General features: G+C 41.6%; 1 non-coding gene across 1 annotated transcript; it reads right to left on the bottom strand.

Annotated features, from left to right (window-relative positions):
- Positions 1 to 7,822: 7,822 nt before the first annotated feature.
- Positions 7,823 to 7,897, bottom strand: Trnat-ugu (transfer RNA threonine (anticodon UGU)). The gene has a single exon. It is a non-coding gene; the product is annotated as a tRNA-Thr (tRNA).
- Positions 7,898 to 24,599: the final 16,702 nt, after the last annotated feature.

The following is a 24,599-nucleotide window of genomic DNA, read 5'->3' as shown; positions in this document are numbered from 1 at the left end:
CTTAGGTTAGTTAAGTTTAAGTAGTTTTAAGTTCTAAGGGATTGATGACCTCAGATGTTAAGTCCCCTAGTGCTCAGAGCCATTTGAATCATTTTTCAACCACTGTACATGTTTATTAGTTTCAGAAATACAGACGTGCCAAATCGGATGATTCTTTTTCATGCACCCTGTATTGCTAATATGAACGTCTGTTCCTGAACCCGTTCTGCTCTTCTGATAGATGTGTATCGGCTACATATTTAAGACGATGGTTGACTATTTGCCCGTATAGTTCGAGAGTTGGCAATACTTTCTTAGGATTTAAAGGTGGGCTACAGCGCACTTACACAAGCTCTGGAATCTAAGATAATGTTGTCGCGCTTCGCAGCGCACGGATTAACTAGTGGCAGTTTTGAAGCCAGTGTAGGAGCCCACCTGCTGTGGTACGCACGTGTGTTGGGCGAGGGGTCGTCGCCGAGCTGCCGTGCTGCCGTGTCCGCCAGCAGCAACACAGGATTTGGTATTGAATTCATATACTTTATAATTTGCAACGCCCTTATTTTTTAAAGAAAAGGGTTTGTGTATGTGCATAGCAGCAGACGGTAATTTTGATAATGATAGGAGTTGAATTCTTAAGGGAAACGATTGTTAGGCGAATAGATTAAGTATTGATTTTTATCATTGATTTCTTTTGTAATTGTCAGGGAATTGTTTCACTATGTATTTAATTGAGAAGTATTTCAGTGTGTCTCAAGAGTTTGATTAATTTGTAATATTGCTTTAATGCCACTGAAGGCAGATTTACATACGAAGCGATTATTCAAAGAGTTTCTAGCGTTTTGTTAACTGAATGAGAAAGAATCGCTTTCAGAATATATTTTTTGAAAAAAAAAAAGGAATTACTTGTTTGGGTTATCATTTATCGAGTTTAGATTTGACCAAACCCTTTCTCTTGAATTATATGTAGTTGTAGTAAGCAGCTGCCGCAACAGCAGGAGCCGCCATACAGAACATGCATTGCACTCAACATGAATAATAGGTTTTTTTATGTTTTTGTTAAATGATGGCGTGGTGTGCGTACTGTAAGACCTTCGGTACACACACCATCAGATTATTTGACTTGTCGCTCTAACGAAGTAGGCGAGTGTCAGCAATGTCTCGTGGTCTTATCGTGGCGTGTTTATCTTATGCCGTTAGGTCAGATGATAGAAATGCCACTTGCCCGCTTAGAGTAGCAGATTGACGGTGATCCACTTTAAACAGAACTTGATTAATTTTCACACACATTTATTAAAATAATAACCAGCATAAAAATTACTTAACTTGGTTCTGGATGCTATTTACAATTGACAATCTGAAATTCCTTTGGTCTTGGTACGTTAATCTTATTCTCACATATCTCTGATACTTGACAAAGTGTCTATTCATTTATCTTCATGGGTATGTACAGGAATATGATAATATTATCAGGCGCAGACTGAAACTTGACTCTAGACTAGTACAGACTAATGCAGACTGGTAGAGACTGGTGCAGATAAATGCAAACTAATGCAGACTAACTAATCGGAGGTCTGTTCACTCGTTATAATACCTCGAGCGTTCAGGTGTCACTGCGCGAGTGTGATCCGCGAGGAGAAAAGGTTCTACGTTAGCAGCGATCTCATTGGCTGCGTTACATATTAATACGCGGATCGGCGGAAGCAGAATTTGGTCCGTCTTTGTGGCAGTGCCATCTCGTAGTGCGGAGATGGACGAGCGCTGCGCCTGCGCTGTTGTGCTTAGTGGGGCGCACTCTAGTGGGAAAGCTGTGTACACGCTGACTACACGGAACTATGTACACAACAGATGGAATGCAGCAGATCAAGCATTGGCAGCAGAAAGACCAAGTAAGTTATCTGTTGTGCACAGGACTAATTAAAATAAGTATAATAATAACAATAATAAAGTTTAGGCGAACTCTGTAATAGTAAAGTTAGCAAGAGTACAAGCACGAGATTTTTAGTAGAAAACACGAGATAAGACGAGAGAGCTCGCGACTTCCAAGTTTATAACAGCTGTAAAGTAGATTTATTTCATGGGATTATTTCCGCCCTATCCTTTGTTACGCCCATCTTGCCTGGATTTCCGCTCCCCCTTACCTTTTATAAATCCCTCCAAATCCTTGAACGCCATGCTCTCCGCCTCGCCTATCGCATCTGTCTCCCCTCCCCCTCGCGGATCCTGTATGATCTCATCCCTTTCCCCCACCTCCTCCTTTCCTTGAAAGGATACGAATCCTGTACACCTCCCGTAAACTCGATCCTCCTCACCCGCTTGTCTCACCCATCCTCTCCCACCCCCGCCCGCTGCCGCGCCTGTATTCCCACATTCCACCCGGTCTCCATCTCTCCACCCTCCTTACCCTCTCCCAAGGTGGCTTCCGCCAGCTCCCCCTCCCTGATGATGTCCTCCTCCCCTCCATCTACCCCTCCTATCAACTTTGATCCTCCCCCCCACTTCCTGTGTCCTTTCCTTCAGGCATCCTCCCTTCCTTCTCTTTCCTTTTCTCCCATCTCCCTTCCTCCTCCCATCTTCCCCCGGGCTTCCCCTCCCCCTTCCTCCCTCCCCCTATCTCCACTGCCCATGGCATCCCTGCTCTCCCCTCTCCCACTCTCCTTCCTCCTCCTCTCTTGGCAGGTCCGCGGACTCGCACAAGCTCAGTGAACATTCGCGCGCGGGAGATCTTCGCCATCAGTGTCACGTGTGTGTGCCTTCGTTTGTGTTTAGTGTTCTTTCACCGTCACGCCACCACTGTTCACGTGTGCCGTCGTCGTCTTCCATGTTATGTGCGCCGTGTCAACTAGTGTTAGTGATATTTCTCGTCCAGCGTGAACGGCTCCATGTTTTTTGTTTTTTAGTGACTACAGTTTTTGCCTGCCGTTTTGATTGTATTCTCTGTGCCGCCTATATGTAATACTTATTGTAAAACTCAAGGCTTAAGAGCGGCGTACTATGCTGCTGACAGCCTGCCTTTGTATAAGGTGATCAAACTCACAATAAAGCAAAAAAAATGGGACTATCAGCAACGATACATATACCTTTTACAAACCGTGCAGAACGTGTAATCCGCATTTGAGATACTGAGGCCTATGAATGCCAGAGACAGCCGGGACGGGTGTTACCGGCGAAAGATACAGCGGCCAGACGCGCCCGACCTCGCCCGTCGCCCTCGGACAAGGGGACTAATAAGCGGGGGGGAGCCGGTCTCCGTATCGCCGCCTAATGAAGCTCACCGGCACATTTTATCGAACTGAGCCATCAGCGCGGCGGCGCTGGCGTCGGCGTCGACGGCCGTGTCCGCGCCGGCTAACCTGCCGGTCGGCGCCAATATCCCGCTCGCGTCGGGGAGGCCGGGAACAGGTGAAATAAAAAGGAGAGCCGAAACGAAGGAGAAGAGAGGGGGAAAGGAGAGGACGAGGAGAACTGCGAAGAGCAGGTGGGCACAGAGGGGGGAAAAGAATATTTGCGACTTGGGTCACCGCGACGGCCGCGGAACAAATGCGCCACACGTCCGGGGATATTCAAATCGTCCGCGCGCACACCGCACCGCACCTTTCCCCGAGTAATTTGGAAAGTTTCCTTCCTGGCCCTCAAGTGTTTCCGCAAAAGTTGGATGATGGACGGCGAGCTAGCTACCGTGCCACGGCTGAGCCAGAAGGGGCAGGTGGTGATTGCCGCAGATGGAAGGGACGTCGAGCGCTGGAAGCAACGTCGTGAACTGAGCCACGTCCCTCTATTCCGCGTGTGATGCACTCCCGGCCTGCTCTGCGGAACAGATGCTGGCGCTGACTACCAACTTACATACGTTGTCGGCTCAGAATATCTACTCAAGCATGCACTATTTGGTGAGGAATCTTTGCTTTCGACGGTTCAGATATTGGCATATATGTTTTACTGGTAGATACTGATTTGTTTTTTATGTTGTGATCATCAGTCCGAAGACTGGTTTGCTGCAGTTCTCCACGCCACTCTTCCTCTTGTAATAACTAGTGCAGCTTACATCCTTCTGAACCTGCTTACTGCATGTACCTCTACTTCTCTCTCTATGATTTTTACCCCCCCCCCCCCCTCCAATTCCCTCCTTTACTAACTAAATTGGTGATTCCTTGACGTCTCAGAATGTATCCTATCAACAGATGACTTGTTCTAGTTATGTTGCACCACAAATTACTTCTCTCCCCATTTATATTCAGTAACTCCTCATTCCTTACGTTGTTGTTGTTGTTGTTGTTGTTGTTGTGGTCTTCAGTCCTGAGACTGGTTTGATGCAGCTCTCCATGCTACTCTATCCTGTGCAAGCTTCTTCATCTCCCAGTACCTACTGCAACCTACATCCTTCTGAATCTGCTTAGTGTATTTATCTCTTGGTCTCCCTCTACGATTTTTACCCTCCACGCTGCCCTCCAATACTAAATTGGTGATCCCTTCATGCCTCAGAACATGTCCTACCAACCGGTCCCTTCTTCTTGTCAAGTTGTGCCACGAACTGCTCTTCTCCCAAATCCTATTCAATACCTCCTCATTAGTTATGTGATCTACCCATCTAATCTTCAGAATTCTTCTGTCGCACCACATTTCGAAAGCTTCTATTCACTTCTTGTCCAAACTAGTTATCGTCCATGTTTCACTTCCATACATGGCCACACTCCATACAAATACTTTCAGAAACGACTTCCTGACACTTAAATCTATACTCGATGTTAACAAATTTCTCTTCTTCAGAAACGCTTTCCTTGCCATTGCCAGTCTACATTTTATATCCTCTCTACTTCGACCATCATCAGTTATTTTGCTCCCCAAATAGCAAAATTCCTTTACTACTTTAAGTGGCTCATTTTTTTAATCTAATTCCCTCAGCATTACCCGACTTAATTCGACTACATTTCATTATCCTCGTTTTGCTTTTGTTGATGTTCATCTTATATTCTCCTTTGAAGACACTATCCATTCCGTTCAATTGCTCTTCTAAGTCCTTTGTTGTCTCTGACAAAATTACAATGTCATCGGCGAACCTCAAAGTTTTTATTTCTTCTCCTTGGATTTTAATACCTACTCCGAATTTTTCCTTTCTTTCCTTCACTGCTTGCTCAATATAAGATTGAATAACATCCTTACGTATCTACCCATTTAATCTTGAATATTCTTCTGTAGCACCACATTTCGAAAGCTTCTGTTCTCTTCTTGTCTATATTGTTTATGGCCCTTGTTCCACTTCCATACATGGATACAATCCATGCAAATACCTTCACATTATTTCGATTCACACTGTCAGACGAGAATTCCGAACACTTAAATCTATGTACGATGTTACAAAATTTCTCTTCTTCATAAAAGCTTTCTTCGACTTGCCAGTATACATTTTATATCCACTCTGCTTCGGCCATCGTCAGTTACTTTTCTGCCCAATTACAAACCTAAACTACAACTTTAAGTGTCTCGTTTCCTAATCAAATTTTTGAGCATAATCTGATTTAATTCGACGTCATTCCATTATCTTTGTTTTGGTTTTCTGGATATTCATCGTGTATTCTATCAGAACACTGTCCAGTCCGTTCAACTGCTTTCCAAGTCCTTAGCTGTCTCTGGCAGAATTACAATTCCATCGTCAAGTTTAAAAGCTTTTACTTCTTCTCCCTGAACCTTAATTCCTACTTACTGCTTACTGCTTACTCAGTTTGCAGATTGAACATCGGCAGTAGGCTATATCGTTGATAGACTGTAATCCTATCTCACTCCTTTCTCCACCACCGCTTTCCTTTCCCCTGCCCATTGACTGCTATACCTGCGGTCTCTTTTTTATACAGGTTGTAAATAGCCTTTCGCTCCCTGAGTTTGTACCCCCGCTACCTTTAGAATTTAAAATAGAGTATTCCAGCCAACATTGTCAGATGCTAGCTCTAAGTCTAACAAATCTGTACACGTAGCTTTGCCTATCCTTAACTTATCTTCTAAAATAAGTCGTACGTCAGTATTGCTTCAGTGTTCCTGCATTTCTCCGGAATCCAAAGTGAGCTTCCACGAGGTCGGCTTCAACCAGTTTTTCCATTCGTCTGTACATAATTTGCGTTAGTATTTTGCTACCATGACTTATTAAACTGACAGTTGTGTAGTACTCACAGCTGTCAGCACCTGCTTTCTTTGGAATTGGAATTATTACATTCTTCTTGAAGTCTGAGAATATTTCGCCTGTCTCATATATCTTTGTCACCAGATGGAATAGTTTTGTCATAGCTGGCTCTCCCAAGACTATCAGTAGTTCTGACGGTATTTCGGCGACGCCAGGGGCCTTGTTTCAACTTACGTCTTTCAGTGTTCTGTCACATTCTTCTCGTAATGTCATATCTCCCATCTCATCTTCATCTATTCGTATGTCCACGTCCTTTTCTATAATATTGCCTTCATGTCCCTCGTACAGACCCACTATATACCTCTTCCACATTTGAGCTTTCCGTTCTTTGCTTAGGACGGGTTTCCATTTGGGCTTTTAACATTCACACAGATTCTTCTCTTTACTCCAAAGGTCCTTTCAACTTTTCTGTAGGTGGGATATATCCTTTCCCTTTGTGAAATATGCTTCTGAACTTTACCTATGTACTCTAGCCATTCCTACTTAGCCGTTTTGCACTTCCTGTCAGTTTCATTTTTTGATGTTTGTATTCCCTTTCGCCTGGCTCATTTGCTGTAGTATTATATTTTCTCCTTTCAACAATTGATACTGGCTTATTAAGAAATTATCCCACTGCAGATCATACAGTTGTTTGTAGGAGAGATTCTACAATTTTGCACAGCCAGGATATCGGTGTACCAGCCGATCACAAATTCGTCGATACGCAGATGAAACTCTGATACTGCTGTTAATGATACAGCTGTGCCAATTTGCGTTTTATTTACTACTCTATATCCATGACACAAAGCACCCTGCATTCACTGAAGATTTACCTCTTATAAAATCTGTACTAACGTGTCTTGCCTGGAGAATTTCTCTTAATCATCGAACCACAAGCTTCACTATTCACTTAAAATGAGTTCTTCGTGAATGACACTCTGCAAACCAGGAATATACCATCATCTCTCAAAAGCGCTATGTCGTATGGATAAATATCGGGCGTGCGCTTGAAGTTACTTGGTTAAATTCAGTCAAACGGAATTTATTTGTTTGTTCAGTTTCCTCGAAAATTCGGAAACTTTTTAATGAAATCCGTCTACACGATATTCGTTCTGGGTAGGAATTAATGAAAGACTTACACTGTAAAGCTTCCGTAATTTTGAAGCAATATTTCAGATAATGATGAATGAAATACTCTTGGAAAGTGAACTAAGCAATTGCTCATCTCCTCCTTCTGCATCTTCCACCTGATGCTTAAAGGATGGTTCATTTATACCTTTTTGTTGTTATAAAGAAGAATTGGCAATACAACGTACGTTATAAATGCTGAAGAAACGCCACCGTGAATGATTTCATGTGCGCAAACTAGGAGGACAACAAGTAAGTAGCAAAGGTAATTGTTAGAATGCTTCCAATTTTACACGGTCGCTGGTTTTGTTACAGCCAATATTTATATGAGGTGCGATGAAAGGGCGTTGCTGCGGCCTGCATACAACATAGCACGATTCGTATGCGGCCATCTAAACTCCGACATCTAGGCAAGGCATTAGCGTGGCATTCGTGTCTTTCTTACGTGCTTGCAGTAAATGCCGAAGCGTGAACTATGGCGACGTTATTGCGAATGTAATTAGAATTTTATTAATACCTTCAACTGCTAACAGGCGTTGATATATATCAACGGGGACAGGTGAAAATGTGTGGCCCGACCGGGACTCGAACCCGGGATCTCCTGCTTACAAAGCAGACGCTCTATCCGTCTGAGCCACCGAGGGCAAAGAGAATAGCGCGACTGCAGGGACTATCTGGCGCAGGCCTCCCGCGAGACCCAAATTCTCACCTTGTATGTCCACACACTACATCAGCGGTGTCCCACCCCAACACACTCATTACTCGTGGGAGACATTCTTACCAAGTTCCGTGAGAGTTCGTGGAACATGTGTGCATCCGCACAGAAAAAGGAGGTCATGGTCGGTGTTGCGAGAACTATATACTTACATGGATATGGCGTCTGTTCTTTCAGACATGTCCGAAAGAACAGACACCATATCCATGTAAGTATATTATTACGATTGCATTCAAGCTGGACCAACACGCTGTTATTCTTTTCTTGGCTACCGAAGAGCAAACACCGATAGACAAGGTGCGCGATAAGGAATGCTGCTGCATCATGAGAACGCGCGTCCCCATATCGCAAATATCGTAACGCAGAAGTTACGCCAACTCAAGTGGTAAACACTCGAGCACCCACCCTTTAGTTCGGATCTTTCCCCATCCAATCACTTCGCCTTCGGTCCCTTCAAAAAGGCGTTAAATGGGTCAACGAATACTCTGGGAGGAGGATATGCAGCAGGCAGTATTACGGGATTCTTCACGTAGCAGGACACAGCATTTTACCAAAGGCGTATCTTCAGCCTGGTACGTTGGTGAGATGGTTGCAACAGTGCTCACGGTGATTTTGCCTGGCTGGTTTGCCGATTTTGGACTGTACGACCTCCGAACGGAAACTTTTTGGTCGCCCCATATATATCTTATCGGAGTGTCATGATGAACTGATAGTCAACGCGCTATTCGTAGCCGTGGTTATGATGCGCTGACTTTATTTTTTTTTGTAAAGAATGGTACATATATAGCTTTTTTACCTGAAATATGATCCCTGCTCACACGGTACACTTAATAGTATACATTTCTGTATGCGTAACGTGCTGTGAGGTTATACGAGGTGCGGCTAGAAAAAAACCGGACTGATGCTGGAAAAAACATTTATTTACAATTATTTACAATTTCATGTTACCTCCTTCAATGTACTCTGCTCCTCGGTCTCTACACCGCTCCATACGAATTTTCCACTGTTCATATCAATGCTGCAGATCATTTTCGGTAAGTCCGTACATTACTTCCGTCGCTTTTTCTTTTACTGCTTCAACAGTCTCAAATCTAGTTCCTTTCAAAGCTGACTTGACTTTAGGGAAAAGAAAAAAGTCACAGAGGGACAAAACAGGTGAGTAGGGTGGATGATCTAAGATGGGAATGTTGTGTTTTGCCAAAAACGTCTTCACTGACAACGCACTGTGAGCTGGGGCATTGTCTTCGTGAAGGATCCATGACTTTTTTCTCCACAAATCGTTCCGTTTTCTCCGTACTGGCTCACGTAGGGTAGCCAGGACGCTAATGTAGTAATGCTGATTCACTGTTTGTCCTTCTGGTACCCAATCAATGTGCACAATCCCTTTGGTGTAAAAAAAAAACAATCATCATTGCCTTGAATTTCGATTTTGACATTCGTGCTTTTTTTTTCCAGGATGTCAGAACAAATCATTCTTCGGCGTTCCTTCTGTTCAATTGTGAGACACTTTGGAACCATTTTTGAACACACTTTGTTCATGTTGAAACTTTCATGAAGAACCTGCCTAACACTTTCCTTGTCAACTCCTGTTAACTCAGACGCTGCTCTGATTGTTAAACGGCGATCTTGTCGAACAAGTTTACCGATTTTTTCAATGTTTGCATTAGTTTTTGCTGACAATGGTCTGCCAGTGCGAGTGTCACCACTGGTGTCTTCGCGGCCGTCTTTAAATCGTTTAAACCACTCAAACACTTGTGTTCGCGATAAAGAATCATCGCCGTACACTTGTTGTAACATTACAAACGTTTCATTTGCAGATTTTCCTAGTTTGAAACAAAATTTGATGTTAACACGCTGTTCTTTCTGTACACTAAACATTTTCCGACGCACAGACAAAACGTCAACTACTTAAAACAGACGCCACGGGCAGACTGAGTGCAGGAGGCAGATGAAACTCGAGCAGTAGGCGGAGCGAGAGTCACGTGACAGGCCACGCGACTTTCAGCCTTATTGCATTCGTTTTATTGTTTCACCAGTACTAGTCCGGTTTTTTTCTAGCCACACCTCGTAATTGAGCTTTCCCTGTTTAACATGTTATAACACGGAAACTAATTACCGTACGAGGACCAAACTTGTAGTATTAATTTCAAAGACATGGGGAAGAGAAATAATGCAGAATCAGTTCAGTTGAAACACTTTTAATGTGCTGCTACGGTACTTCTTACCTTTACATACTGATACCATAACTGCTACAAAAGCGACTTAATATGGCGCCCATTAGTGTCCGGAAGAGTCTGAAAGCGCAGTATTGCATTCTGCGCACCAGAACGAAGCATGTCCGTAGGGACGCTGGCTACCTCTCTTTAAATGCTGCGCTTCAGATCAGCACATATCTGTATGTTCCCCTGGTAAACTCTGTCCTTCAGGTAACCCCACAACCAGAAGTCACAGGGAGTGAGATCAGGTGATTGTGCTGGCTAAGCATTTGGAAACGATCGGCTGATAATTCGATCGTTTCCAAATGTGTTGCGGTGACGCATGTGAACTCCACGAGCTATGTCGATGTGGCGCCACCTTGCGTCAAAACTGTTGAGTTCAGTGCGTCTCTTTCCTGTAGGGTGGGTTTGAAATGCTAGTGAACCATATCGCTGCAGCGCTGGCCAGTCACACTGCACGTCTTTGGTCCTTGAAAGCCAACATGTTAAAAAAAAAGAATGGGCTAATGACGCACGCAGGCGTGAAGCTACACCATACGGTAACACGTTCACCATCTAATGGAACTTCATGCTCAGTGACTGTAGGTGAAGATCCCCACAGTCGGTGGTTCTATGTGTTCACCTGACCCGTCAGAGAAAAACGAGCTTCGTCTGTCCATAGGATGGTCGAGGTCCAGCCCTCGTCAACTTCTCGCGAGAAAGTGGAGAGAGAAGTCACGTCGTCGTGCGTCCCGTGCAGCAAGCTGCGGTACGATATCGATCCCTTCTTCTATTCAAGTTGTACCACAAATTCCTCTTCCGCCCTATTCTGTTCAGTATCTCCTCATTAGTTACGTGATCTACCCATCTAACCTTCATCACTCTTCTGTAGCCCCACATTGCGAAAGCTTTTATTCTCTTCTTGTCTAAACTATTTATTGCCTACGTTTCATTTCCACAGATGTCTACACTCGATACAAATACTTCCAGGAAAGGCTTCCTGACAAATCTGTACTCGAAATTAACAAATTTTTCTTCTTGAGAAGCGCTGTTCTTGCCATTGCCAGTATACATTTTATATCCTCTCTACTTCGACAATCATCAGTTACTTTACTTCCCAAATAGCAAAAATCATCTACTAATTTAAGTGTCTCTTTTCCTAATTCCTTCAGCATCACCTGATCTAATTCGACTACATTCCATTTTTTGTGGTAAATTCCTATCGAATTAGAATTAAATGAATATCCCCTAGCTGCATTCAGGCGTTGATATAAGTCAACGGGGACAGTTGAAAATGTGTGCCCCGAGCGGGACTCGAATCCGGGATCTCCCGCTTACATGGCAGACGCTCTATTCAGCTGAGCCACCGGGGATACAGAGGAGAGTGCGACTTCATGGAATTATCTCTGGCACACCTCCCTGAGACGCACATTCACAACTTATTGTCCCGCACTATACTCATAGTGCCCCTGCCCATTATACTCATTACTCGCGGCTTTAATGCAGATTCCCATAAGAGTTCGGACATGTTTGTGCATCAGCTTAGAGGAAGATGGTCAAATGGCCGGTAAGCCTTAACTATATGTGTATGAAGATGGTATATGTTCTTTCGGACATGTCCGAAAAAACAAATAACATCTTCATATGTATTAAGTTCCAATGGGAGCAAACTGCCGAAGTCATCGGTCCCTAGGCTTACACACTACTTAATCTAACTTACGCTAAGGCAACACTTACACCCATACCAGAGGGAGGACTCGAACCTCCGCCGGGAGGAGCCGCGCGAACCGTGGCAAGGTGCCTGAGACCGCGCGGCTACCTGGTGCTTCCATTCCATTATCCTCGTTTTGATGTTGTTGATGTTCATCTTATATCCTCCTTTCAAGACAGTGTACATTCCGTTCAGCAGCTCTTCGAGGTCCTTTGGAGTCTCTGACGAAGTTACAATGTCGTCAACAAACCTCAAAGTTTTTATTTCTTCTCCCTGGACTTCAATTCCTACCTTACTACACAATAATCCCCGCCTTTTATACTGGCGTGTCCGGATCTAGTGACATCTAGTGTTCAATTCGAATTATACAGGCTTGTTCGGATACTTTTGATCAGATAATGTTTAAACCGATGAGAGAGTTTCTTGAGCGATTCATGACAGCTACAGAAATTTTGTAAAGGATACAGCTAATTACCGGAACTTTGTTCACACATATATAAGCTTTTGCGACATTCGTATATCATTCAGTTGTTTATGCCGTAAAACGCTTTCGTTAATTGTTTTTGGAAAACACAATTATTGTATCTCGTTCAGCTGTAAAAACTTGCCGTGTAACTACTGTAAGAGAACACGACCTTTATTCTTATTTACTTCCAATCGTTCCATTTACCTGAGAAGAAAGGACACTGTGGAAGACAGCAGTGTCTCCTCAGTGCCATAAAATTCAGGTGCTGAATGCTGAGTGCTGCCTCTGATTGTGTATTTGCACTTCGTTTCCGGTTTATATCTGACGCGAAGGCCTTAGCGTTCGTGCAGACGCGACGAGCAATGTAAATACGGAGCGGCCTGGAACGCCGGCAAATATGCCGACAGAGTTATTTACTCGCTTTAACGAGGACCAGCCGTGTTTATGAATAAGTGACGGGAGCCTCGCGAGCCGCTTCGGAATTATGTCGTGAACTGAGAGACGGCCACCCGTTTAACGAATTATGCTAAAATATTTCTGGACACGGCACCAGTGCGCAACTATTAACTGTGAAAAATTATTATAGCCGCTTGCTCCTTATCTTACAATGGTTGATGTAAAATAATCCGTTTATCGCAGAAACGAATTCTGGAAACACTTGAACTGACACGCAAAAGAAAATTAACGAACGTACATGCATTGAATGGTACATAAGATGGTTGTTTTGAAACTCAGTACGGGTAGATTTGCGATCATAATTGCGATTCAGCGAAAAGTTCCCACTCGTTCCAATAAAATATACCCAACTAAGCTTTCTCGGCAATACAAACGACATGTTTATTCTTTCATGTGAGATTAGCCTCCTTGCCATATGGTTAGCCCAAACTCTTACTTCTGCCGGCTAATGGACTCTTAATGCAGTAATGTCTGTAGCTTAATTAGACTAAGTATTCGTCTACATCTACACGTAAGTCCACATACATATTCTGCAAACCACTGTACGGTGCTTGTGGAGGGTACCCTGTACCACTCCTACTCATTTCCTCTTCTGTTGCACTCGCAAACGGAGCCAGGGGCAAACGACTGTTTATACGCCACTATCGAGCTCTAATTTCTCTTCTCTTCGTTGTCCTTACGCAAAATATACGTTGGCGGCGGTAGAATCGTTTCAAATTACGATTCTCTAAATTTTCTCAGTATTGTTTCTCGAAAAGACCGTCACCTTCCGTCCTGGAATTAAAAGCACTTGAGTTTCCGAAGCATCTCCGTAATACTTGCTTGCTGTTCGAAGGTACCGGTAACAAGTCTAGCCCGCCGCCTCAGAATTGCTTCGATGTCTTCCTTTAATCCGATTCGGTGCAGCTAACAAACACTCTAGCAGTACTCAAGAATACGTCGTACTGGTGTCCTACATGGGGCCTCCTTTACAAATGAACCACACTTTCCTAAAATTCTCCCAACAAAACGAAGTCTGGCCCGCATCTCGTTGTCGTGCGGTAGCGTTCTCGCTTCCCACGCCCGGGTTCCGGGGTTCGATTCCCGGCGGGGTCAGGGATTTTCTCTGCCTCGTGATGGCTGGGTGTTGTGTGATGTCCTTAGGTTAGTTAGGTTTAAGTAGTTCTAAGTTCTAGGGGACTGATGACCATAGATGTTAAGTCCCATAGTGCTCAGAGCCATATAGCCAAAACGAAGTCTACCATTCGCCTTCTCTATTAAAATCCTTACATGTCCATTCCATTTGAAACCGCTATACAACTTCACCATTACATGTATAATCGACAGGGCTTTGTCAGGCACCATACTAGGAATGCTGTATTAGAACTTTACAGCTTTGTATATGCTTCTAACCTGCATTAGCTTACATTTCTCAGCAATCAGAGTTAGCCGCCATTCATCACACAACTAGAAATTTTGTGTAAATCATCTCGTGTTCTCCTACAGTCACTCAAGACGACACCTATCCGTATACCTCAGCATCACCACCAGACAGCAGGAGATTGCACCTCACTCTGTCTACTAGGTCATTTATGTGTACAGAAAATAATAACGGTATTATCACATTTCCATCGCGCACTCCTGACGGTACTCTGGACTCCTCACCACTGTACTGACGGTTTGCCGTGGTGCCATACGTAATTCTCACTAAATTTTGAAATATATCGAACCAGTTTAAAATTTGTAACAGTTCTGACGTGCTGTATATAAATCTCAGGCGTAGGACGGAATAAGACAAGTAACATAACGACGCCGCGCAGAGCAAAGCTGATGATCCATCATATAGATCAGGAATGGAAACCGTACCTGGAGATATGTGACACATATTATCTGACCGTCATGTTGGCACCGGCATTAAAGTCACTGGGCACAATAAAAGTAAACTACTAAAATTGCGTAATGTTAACTGCCTTCAGCTACTTTGGATACTGTAGCACCGAAAACTGTTAGAAAGACTTAAAGTAAATCTTAAATTGAATAAAATAAGCTCGATGGGTTACTCACGACTTTCCTACAACACGTACTACTTTGTGACTGCTATTGACAGGCCAAATACAGTACTCCCAGTCCATAATATAACTTAGAATTTCATATTAATAAAGTCTTAAATTACTGTGTGGAATATGAAGTGATATGTTAAGTGGTATGAAGTACAAATCAAAAACTGGTACGTCGAACAGATACTCTGAAATCTATATAATCATTTAAGTCTACAGGTTAAAGCCATGTCTAGACACATTAGCGTCTCACTTATTTGTTGTCAATTAATGCCCGTCATCCAAACGATTACAATGATTAATATCGATACATACATATTATAAACATGGAAGTTTGTGTGTATGTATGTACGTATGTTCCACATCTCCTTCTAAATTACTTGACGGCCATTGTGGCCGAGCGGTTCTAGGCCATTCAGTCCGAAACCGCGCTGCTGCTACGGTCGCAGGTTCGAATCCTGCCTCGGGCATGATTTTGTGTGATGTCCTTAGGTTAGTTAGGTTTAAGTAGTTCTAAGTCCAGGGGACTGATGACCTCAGATGTTAAGTCCCATAGTGCTTACCGCCATTCTAAATTACTTGACTGTTTACAAACAAACTTGGTAATCATTTATTGTCTGGAAATAATCGCTGTTCGGGGGTAAGAAGGAGCTGCTATCAAAGGGGCAGGGGTGAGGGTAAAAAAGGAATGCAGCCCATGATAAGTTAATATTCAGGCTATATTCATCCAGTACTTGTAAATGAGAGCACTTAGTGACTTACAACAAACTGTACACATAATTTCAAATCCTTACGAACTTTTTCTCCTTGGCAACCCCACAAAATGATGAAAGGAAAAAGGTTTTTCACTTTTATTACTTTTTCACTACTAACTGTATTTGCGACACGTGTAGCAGACAGTATTCACTTGTATCACTGAATGTACCTGCAAAGTTATATCACTGTCCGACTTATAGTTCGGGAGATACGACTCCACAAACAAAAACTGACGCATCATGCGCGATGTTTAAGTTTTGCTGCCACTTCTACTCGAAACACATTTCGCAGGCGGTATGTAGACAAGGTACTGAATATACGTACAAAACTATTCAGCACATAGTTCAGCAGAAATGATGTCATGAACACAGAGCTACGAGAAAACCCATTGGAATGCGAAACCCGCTAAAGATACAGATGAACTATGTTTACAGATATGTGTGAAATATATTAAATACATGTGAAATATTTGTGAAATGTGTAAATGTATGAAACTTCCCCTTTGAACAATTCTACAGGACTGTGCTTAACCTGACACACAATATTTTTAGCGCAACGCAATCTGACTTTCAAAATTCCCTACTAAAGAATGGCCCTGACAAACATTAAACTATACCTTTCACAAATCACTTACCTCACAAAAATCTTCGCTGCTCAAGCTACTGCAGTACAGCGAGCGCCACTACTGCCAGCTAAATAGAAGATTCAAACTACTGAAGGCACTAACTACTGATAGGGATAGTTAGCAAATGAAAGATATTAATAGAGAGCAAACAATGTATTTACCTTAATATCATCACAAGTCATAATATATATATCAGTTCATGACAAATTAGAAACCTCCGCCATCTCTCTCCCCACATCCACCACTGCTGGCGGCTCACCTCCAACTGTGCAACGCTACGCGCTGTTAACAGCCCAGCTGCCGCTGCCCAACACTACAATGGCAGACAACAATGCAAACTAGCCACAGACTGCACACAACACAGCCAGTGATTTTCATACAGAGGTGGCGTTACCAATAAAAAACCTAAACAGCCTACTTACATAGAGAAAACATAAACAGCCTACTTACATAGAGAAAACATAAACAGCCTACTTACATAGCCCCCATGCTCCCCACAAAAATTTTTACAAATGGTGTTGGGCACTGGCCAATACAGATTTGACAAAAAATTTTCACAATTACAGTAACAAAGATATAAAATGCACACACTTATTAATATTATGTTGGTCAAAAGATCAAAATTTCTCACAGTCCATAAAGACAGTCCACATTGTTCATCACAGTAAAAATGCAGAGCTTTTCTCAAAGTCCAAGCAGTAAAAGAAAATGCACATAGAAGTAGTGGATTTCCATGCAGTCTTGAAGAAGTAGTGTTGACCTTCCAACGGAAAGACAGTGCTGACTCTCGACATGCAGACAGGTAATGGGCCACAACAGAGCAAACCCACAGCAGAGTCATTCGAAGTTTGGAAGAATATTGGTAGGTAGGTCATCACAGAGCAGACCCACTGGAGTCCTGGTAGAGATTACGGTATTGGTGGGCCACCAGAGGTGCAGACCCACTGGAGTCCTTGTTGAGACGGCCAGCAGCCATCCGTTGCGACTGTGCAGGTGCACAATCACCATCGAAGATTCTTGCGGAGAATATAGCAAGTCCATAAACCACCACTTGTCCACTCACAAAAAATTTGTTTGACATGTCCTTAGAACCAGCAATGCTGTTATCCAGTCCCTTGCTGAATTACCAACACACGTGCAAACACTATCAGTCCCTACTTCTCACATATTGTCCATATACTATGACCAACAGAAATGTGTGCAGTGAAATGGAACTTACAAGTTACTAATATCATGAACTGGTGACAATTACAATTTTATAACAGAAGAATACAATAACAAAGGTACAAAATACATCATTAAAGAACATAACAATATTGATAACAATTGTATTACAGGCTTTACAAAAGAATCGATATAACATATACATCAGTGTTCCAGGAATTATGACATTAGTAAATACATAAAAGATCAGAATAACTTTCGAAACATCAACTTCACACATGAGCATTAAACAGAACGGAATTAATGTCTAACATCTTTACAAAGTAAATAACATATTATTAATGCCAATTATATTCGAGGATAACAGTATTCCTCATCATAGTGAATGTAGCTTAATATTAAAAGAAGAAAAAATTCTATGAAACTACACAGAGACAGGAAGAAAACAAATACACAAGGGTACACACACACATAGTGGGATAACACCAATAGGAAAGGACAGGGTTCGTTTTCAGTGTAACATTTGGTACTGCAGTCCAACCCAAAACTTCATATATCTTTCCTCTTATTTCATCCTTTGTTTCCACCAAAAAAATTCTATCTAAGCATGCTTTCTGTGTTTATATGTTCACACATTTCTTACCTCATTTTTATTTTCCATTATCTTACCTCATCATTTATTTCCAAGAAAATCCTACCTAAACCTGTTTTCTCAATGCATTTCTTCCAATTCATCGCAACTCATTCTCTTAGAGGCTACCCCCTCTTAAGCTAACTTAAATCTACTGAGCTCAGATGCTAAACTAAGGGACGAGGCAATGCAGCATCACATAACAAATCAACACCAACAGCAATGCAAAAAATGCAAATTGGCAAAGCTAGCAGCATAAATGAGCAAAAGTCAAATTCAATAACACTATGCCTGGCAAACAGCAGCAACTTATACCTAAACATGACATAGCGCAAGCAGAAAAAATATTACACTAAAATGGCCATGTCTAATACCTATGTCACATCTTAACATTAGAGTGATGCATCACAAAAACTTACGCTAGTAGATAAGTTACCAAATCGTAAAAAAAATTATTTATGCAATTCCTGTGAAGGGAAATGTTTTTTTTTTTTTTTTTTTGTGCTCCCTCATTTGTTTTGGATAGATCATAAAATTATTTACTGGATCTGTAGGCATAAAATATTTATATTAGTACATATATTAAATTTTATTTTAACCAATGCTGCAGTGCAGCTAGAAACTTGATATTAAACAAAATGTGTAAATAAATACATTAAGCAAGCCATATGGCATTTTTCTTAACTAGCAAGGCAATAGCTGTGAAATGTTTCTCATCGTTTCATTAGGCATTTCAGTAAATATCATAAATTACGAGCTCCACAGTATGCTTTCAACAAGGAGATGTCAGTAGCGCGGACAATGGCCTTCCCTTTCTTTTTTTTTTCTACCTGTGCCGCTGAAAAGGGCTCGCAATAATGGCTTTTTCTCCAGGCGTCTGACACAGCTGGGTGCCCGCGACGCATTACGTGCAGGTGGTCACTTTGGTTTCCAACATCCTGTTTCACAAGTCAAGAGTCCCTACCCACTATTCATTACTCCTTACCTTATTACACATATACGTATCCATCAACACTCGTCAATATTTCGTCATTATAAATATGAAGCATATTCAAATAACTCGTATAGCCTCAGCCTATTAATCATAAACATACCTCAGCAGCATAATACACATCGTCGTCGTAAAAATAACCTCATAACACTTCAGTCAAATCTTAAAATCGTCGTAACTTCCTCCAATAATAAAAAAAAATTCTCTGCTCATGTCAAAAGTGTCATCTGCCTCAAACGTACTTTAAAATCATGCTCCCTTACCAAATATATCATTCAAAGCTCTCATAGTATCACAATGGTTTCGAAAAAATATGAACAGTTTACAATGCACAGACAAAATACAGTTTCATAAGTATAAAGTTACCCAACTGTGTATTGCGTAAACATCTGTCACTGATGTAATAAAAAAAAGTTTATCTCTCAGTTAAATGATCAGATAGCTGTGTAATTTGTGTGTTAGAGAAATATGGTACCGATGTGTAAAGTTGTATAAGCAAATACCATATTAGCTAGGGTTCCTTGTGGTTGCCACACACATGGTACACAAAGTAGGCATGTACCCCCTTGAGGATCGAATTCTTTTTTCCATATTGTTAAAATAACAAGTCGTTCGAAGAATATGATAACATTTTCGTGGGCCAAAATGTGCGTAGCTGAAATGAATGTACCAAATGAGCTTATTAACAAAATCGTCTGGAATGCAAAGTACCCATAGCTTGTCATCAACAGTGCAGCGTTTGAAGAGTATGTTGTTTCTAACCAGGTAATAATGCCGAATCTGTGTGTGTGTCTTTTCATGCCATTTGCTCTTGATGTCTTTCCAAATCGAATCTTTATCTTGTTCATGAGCAATGTCCTTTAAAGATGTGGTGATGAAGTTTTCAAAGGCGACTTTCTGAATGTAAAGAATACTGAAATTTTTCTGGAGGTTGCCTTCTGTGGTACTTTTCTCAAGCCCAGCCGGTGCGCGTGACAGTGCGTCCGCAACAATGTTCTCCTTGCCGGGAATGTAGACTATTGTGAAGCGGAATTCTTGCAGAAACAATGCCCAACGTTTTAACCTGTCATGATTTAATTTTGAAGACATAAGAAATTGTAATGCACGATGATCACTGTATACTTTTACGTGCTTACCAGAAAGAAAGAAACGGAATTTGTGAAATGCCCAAACGATAGCTAAAGCTTCTAATTCAGTAACGGAATAATTTTTTTCAGATTTTGTTAGCACTCGGCTAGCAAAAGCAATGGTTTTCTGAATGGTAGAGTCATTTTCTATGGCTTCTTGAAATAAATGGGCACCAAGACCGACTTTAGAAGAATCCGTGCTAAGGCAGAAATCTTGTGACAGATCTGGATGAGCTAAGATTGGCGCGTGAAGTAACGCTTCTTTCAAAGAATTGAATTCCAACTGTGCTTGTTCGTCCCAGTTCCAAATAGTATTTTTTCCAGTGAGAGAACAAAGTTTTGGTGTAGCTAGAATTTGCATATTCAGAAAACGACGGTAAAAATTTACGAGACCTAGAAAACTGCGGACTTGTCTTTTTGTGGATGGCACTGGAATGGCTCTGATGGCTTCTAACTTTTCAGGATCCGGCTGAATGCCTTCAGAAGAAATAATATGTCCCAAAAACCTCACCTTTGACCTACCGAATTCAGACTTTTCCAAGTTAACTGTAATTCCAGATTCTGCAAAAATATGTAACACGCTGTTGAGGATGCGATTGTGTTGTTCCCATGAGGCTTCTGCTATCAGAATATCGTCTACATATAAGGTGATGTGACGTTTTAAGAACTCAGGTAATATGGAATTTAGCCCGCGAATGAATGCTGCCGAAGAAATGTTCAAACCAAAGGGAAGTTTCCGAAACTGATAACAAACGCCGAAACCAAGGAAAGCTGTGTATTTTCTACATTCTGGATGAAGTTCGATCTGATAAAAGCTGGATCTGAGATCAATGGAAGACAACACTTTTACACCATTAAAATTTTGAAGAAGTTCTTCTAACGTTTGCGGCCTGTCTGTTTCAGGAATAATGATCGTATTGATTTGTCTCGAATCTAAGACAAGCCTGATCGATCCATTTTTCTTCTCAACAACATGTAATGGATTGTTGTATGAGCTTACTGCAGGCTCAATAATGCCGTCATTAAGCATAGATTGTATTTCTGTTCTAACACGGTCCCTATAATGCGCCGGAATTACGTATGGTCTAACACAAAATTTAGTATGCTCGCGAACACGAAATTGGTATTGAAATCCCTTGATTGTTCCTGTTTTGTGAGTAAAAACTGTGGAATGTGCTTGTAAAATCTCAAAAAGGTCTTGCCTATCATTGTCATTACAATTCTCAATTGTTTGAATTTTATTCTGAATTAACTTATTAGTGTCAAATGCGCCGTCGATATCATCCCTGTCAGTACTTGCAGAGTGATTGTTAGTGTCTAGTTCCGTAGAAAAGTCCGAACTGTTGTCTAACAGAAGGTAAAGCCGATTAATTTCCTCGTCATGGTTTGAGAGCCAATCTTCAAATTTCAAAGCTATTGACTTACCTTCTTTCTCTAAACTTATTTCAGCATCGTGAAAGTTTAAGATTGCTTTGTATTCATTCAAAAAGTCTACTCCCAATATAATTTCCGTCGACAATAATGGAACAATGAGAAAGTTCATAGAGAAGCTGTGGCTTTGACAAAAGAATTCTAAATTGGTTTGTTGGCGTACATCTACACTTTTTCCAAAGATTGCACCTTGTAATTTAATCTTACGTAACGGAAGTGTGGGGCAATCGTTCGATTTGTTGCATTTGCTAAAGGCTGTTTCACTGATTACTGAAATGGGACTGCCAGAGTCAAGTACTGCCGTAAATTTTACGTCATTCACTGTAATGTGAATCACAGGATATGCAATGTTGTTATGTTTTACGTCGTGTTCTTGGAGTAAAATGTCCCTAATGTCTTCCATTTTTACGTAATTACTAGCTACGGCAGCTGCGTCGTTAGTTTCATACGTGCGTTTTGTGGCTGCCTGCGGTATGAGTCATTGCCTATTGTCTCTTTGTTGGCGCGCGTCGTTGTTGGGATTTGGAGACCTAACTTCTACAAATTCACCGTGACGAGAGGGCCCTGCTCTGTTTGAATCCCGCCAGTTCTGATGCAATTCAGGTCTGTCGTTACGATCATATCGTCTGTCGTCATGTCGGTAGATTCCATAGTTTCTTTCTTGTCGGTCACATGGTGGAGAATTTCTCCCTGAATCGTAACTGCGCGCTGGTCCGTTGCGTCTAAAGTTATTCTGTCTCCCTTGATAGTATTTATTTTGGTTCCCGTATTGTCTGTTTATCTTATTGTCTCTGTGATAGTCATTACCACGGAGAGGTGATCTTTCCCTGTAGTTATTACTACTCTGCCAACGGTTGTCATACGGGTGGTGTCTGTTTTGGTCACGATTTGTGTTGTGAGAATAGCCTTGTCGTGTAAAGTTATTACTTCTTTCATCGCGGAATTGCGACGGATGTGACCTGTAATTGCTGTGTTCCTGGTTTCGCGTTCCGCGATTGTCAGTGTCAATTTCTAATTCTTGTAAGAGTCCCTGAAATGCTTCAATGTCGTCTTTGCAACGTCCTGCCAAAATAATATGTCGTAAATGTTCAGGCAGTTTGATTAAGCAAATGCGGATGAGTTCTGAGGGGCTGTATGGGTTTGAAAGATACTGATTCTTATGCAACATGTCTTCAAAATATTTCATAAGACTGGAAAATTCAGATTGTTCGAAACATTTCATCATTATGATGCCATGTTTTACTCGGTCTTGTGTGGCTGGAGACCAATATGTTGAGAGGAAGGCATGGTAAAACTCTCCTTCACTGTGGCAATCGTGAATTACCGATCGCATTCTTACAGCTGGTTCATTCTCTAAGTAGCCACACATAAATTCTAATCTGTGTTCCAACGACCAGTTGGGAGGAAAACAATGAGAGAATTGATGGAGCCATGCTTGTGGATGAATGTCGTTGGCAGAATTCTTAAACGTTTCGAATTTACGTGTAGTAATGAACAGCTTATAGTCAAAATCATCATGTCGGCGAGTCGCATGTCGGTCATTGTTACGTCGCTTCGGCGGTTCCATCTCAAAATTCGGTGCACATTCCCAATTTCTTTCATTACTTCCGAAATGCCCTGTGTTATTATTTTGCAGCTTTTCCGTGTTTCTAAGTCCCTCTTCCCGTGTTGGAGCGCGAGTGTCCTCTGAAATACGTAATTCTTGTATTACCTGTGTTAGCTGATCTTGTACTTCCCGGATTTCTCTTTGGTGTTGCGTATCAATTTGATTCAGATTTTGTTTCAGTTTCCTAATTTGTTCGCTCTCTTCTGTGTTATTAAAGACTACCGGTTTTGTGTCATTCAGATTATCATCTACCTTCGTAGATAAATTATTTAGCTGATCCGAAAGTTCAACTACTTTCTCTGATAATGAACTAATTTCCTCCATGTGTCTTTCTACTGTGTCCTTTAAGTTTTCCTGAGTTTTTGCAAGTTGCGTAACCGAATCGGTAGATGCAACTGAGTCAATTTTAGCTTGCAAGGTCTCATGATTTTCATGAACAATAATTTGCAGTTCTTTTATGGCTGCTTCGTGATTCTGTAATGCATTTTCATGCCGCGAAAAAATAGGTTGAAAATGCTCACAAATTTGTGTTTTTACGTCGTTACAGACTTTTTGACATTTCGATTCGATTTTATGCAACTCAGTAGTTAAATCTTCACGTGTTTGTTCAAGTGTGGTGTCTAACTTTTGAAGATTTTGTTCCATTGTGTCTAACTGTTGCTGTGTTTGTCTCTGGTGTTGTTCCATTGTGTCTAACTTTTTAAGATTCTGCTGTGTTTGTCTCTGATTTTGTTCCATTGTGTGTAACTGTTGCTGTGTTTGTTTCTGATTTTGTTCAAGCGTTGTGTCTAACTTTTGTAGCCTTTGTCTCATTTGTTGCATTAACTGTAATAACAATGCACTGGTGTCTGAAACATGTTCCTCAGTGCTTTTCGGCAGTGAATTTGCACCGGCAACATTCACATTTTGACAAGCGGAAAACGTGTCTTGACTCATTTGAGAAAACGGTGAGGACGCAAAACCTGAATCTACAGTGTTTGCAAAATTGTGTCCTATCATTTCGGATTCCTGAGGCGAGCTGTTGCCGACCGATCGATCGATAATGCTTCCCTCTTCACTAATTGTTTCACTGTCCACGCCATTGTTTGCCGCCCGCTCCATTTCCCTATGCACAATTATCAAATTACTACTTTGAACATCAGTTAATTCATTACTCGGTGGCGCTAACACACTGCTTTCATTTTCACTGTCATTTCTCAGTTTACTTTGGAGCCTAGTATTACGTTTTTCACACGCCATTATTGTCACAGTATTTCACACGACAACACAGAAAGACACAATTTGAAGAGCAAAAATAAGAGAACACATTAACATAACACTGAAAATTATATCTAGTTAATTACAGCTGCGAAATACTTGGTGCAAATCTATATGCATGCCACAACTGTTTTACTGTACAACAATGAAAGGCTACAACTACAAAGGAGATTCTCTCTA

The sequence above is a fragment of the Schistocerca serialis genome, chromosome 4 (assembly GCF_023864345.2).
Source record: "Schistocerca serialis cubense isolate TAMUIC-IGC-003099 chromosome 4, iqSchSeri2.2, whole genome shotgun sequence".
In the NCBI taxonomy this organism is placed as follows: Eukaryota; Metazoa; Arthropoda; class Insecta; order Orthoptera; family Acrididae; genus Schistocerca; species Schistocerca serialis.
Note: the sequence above shows the minus strand (reverse complement) of the source record. Positions and strands in the feature narration are given on the sequence as shown.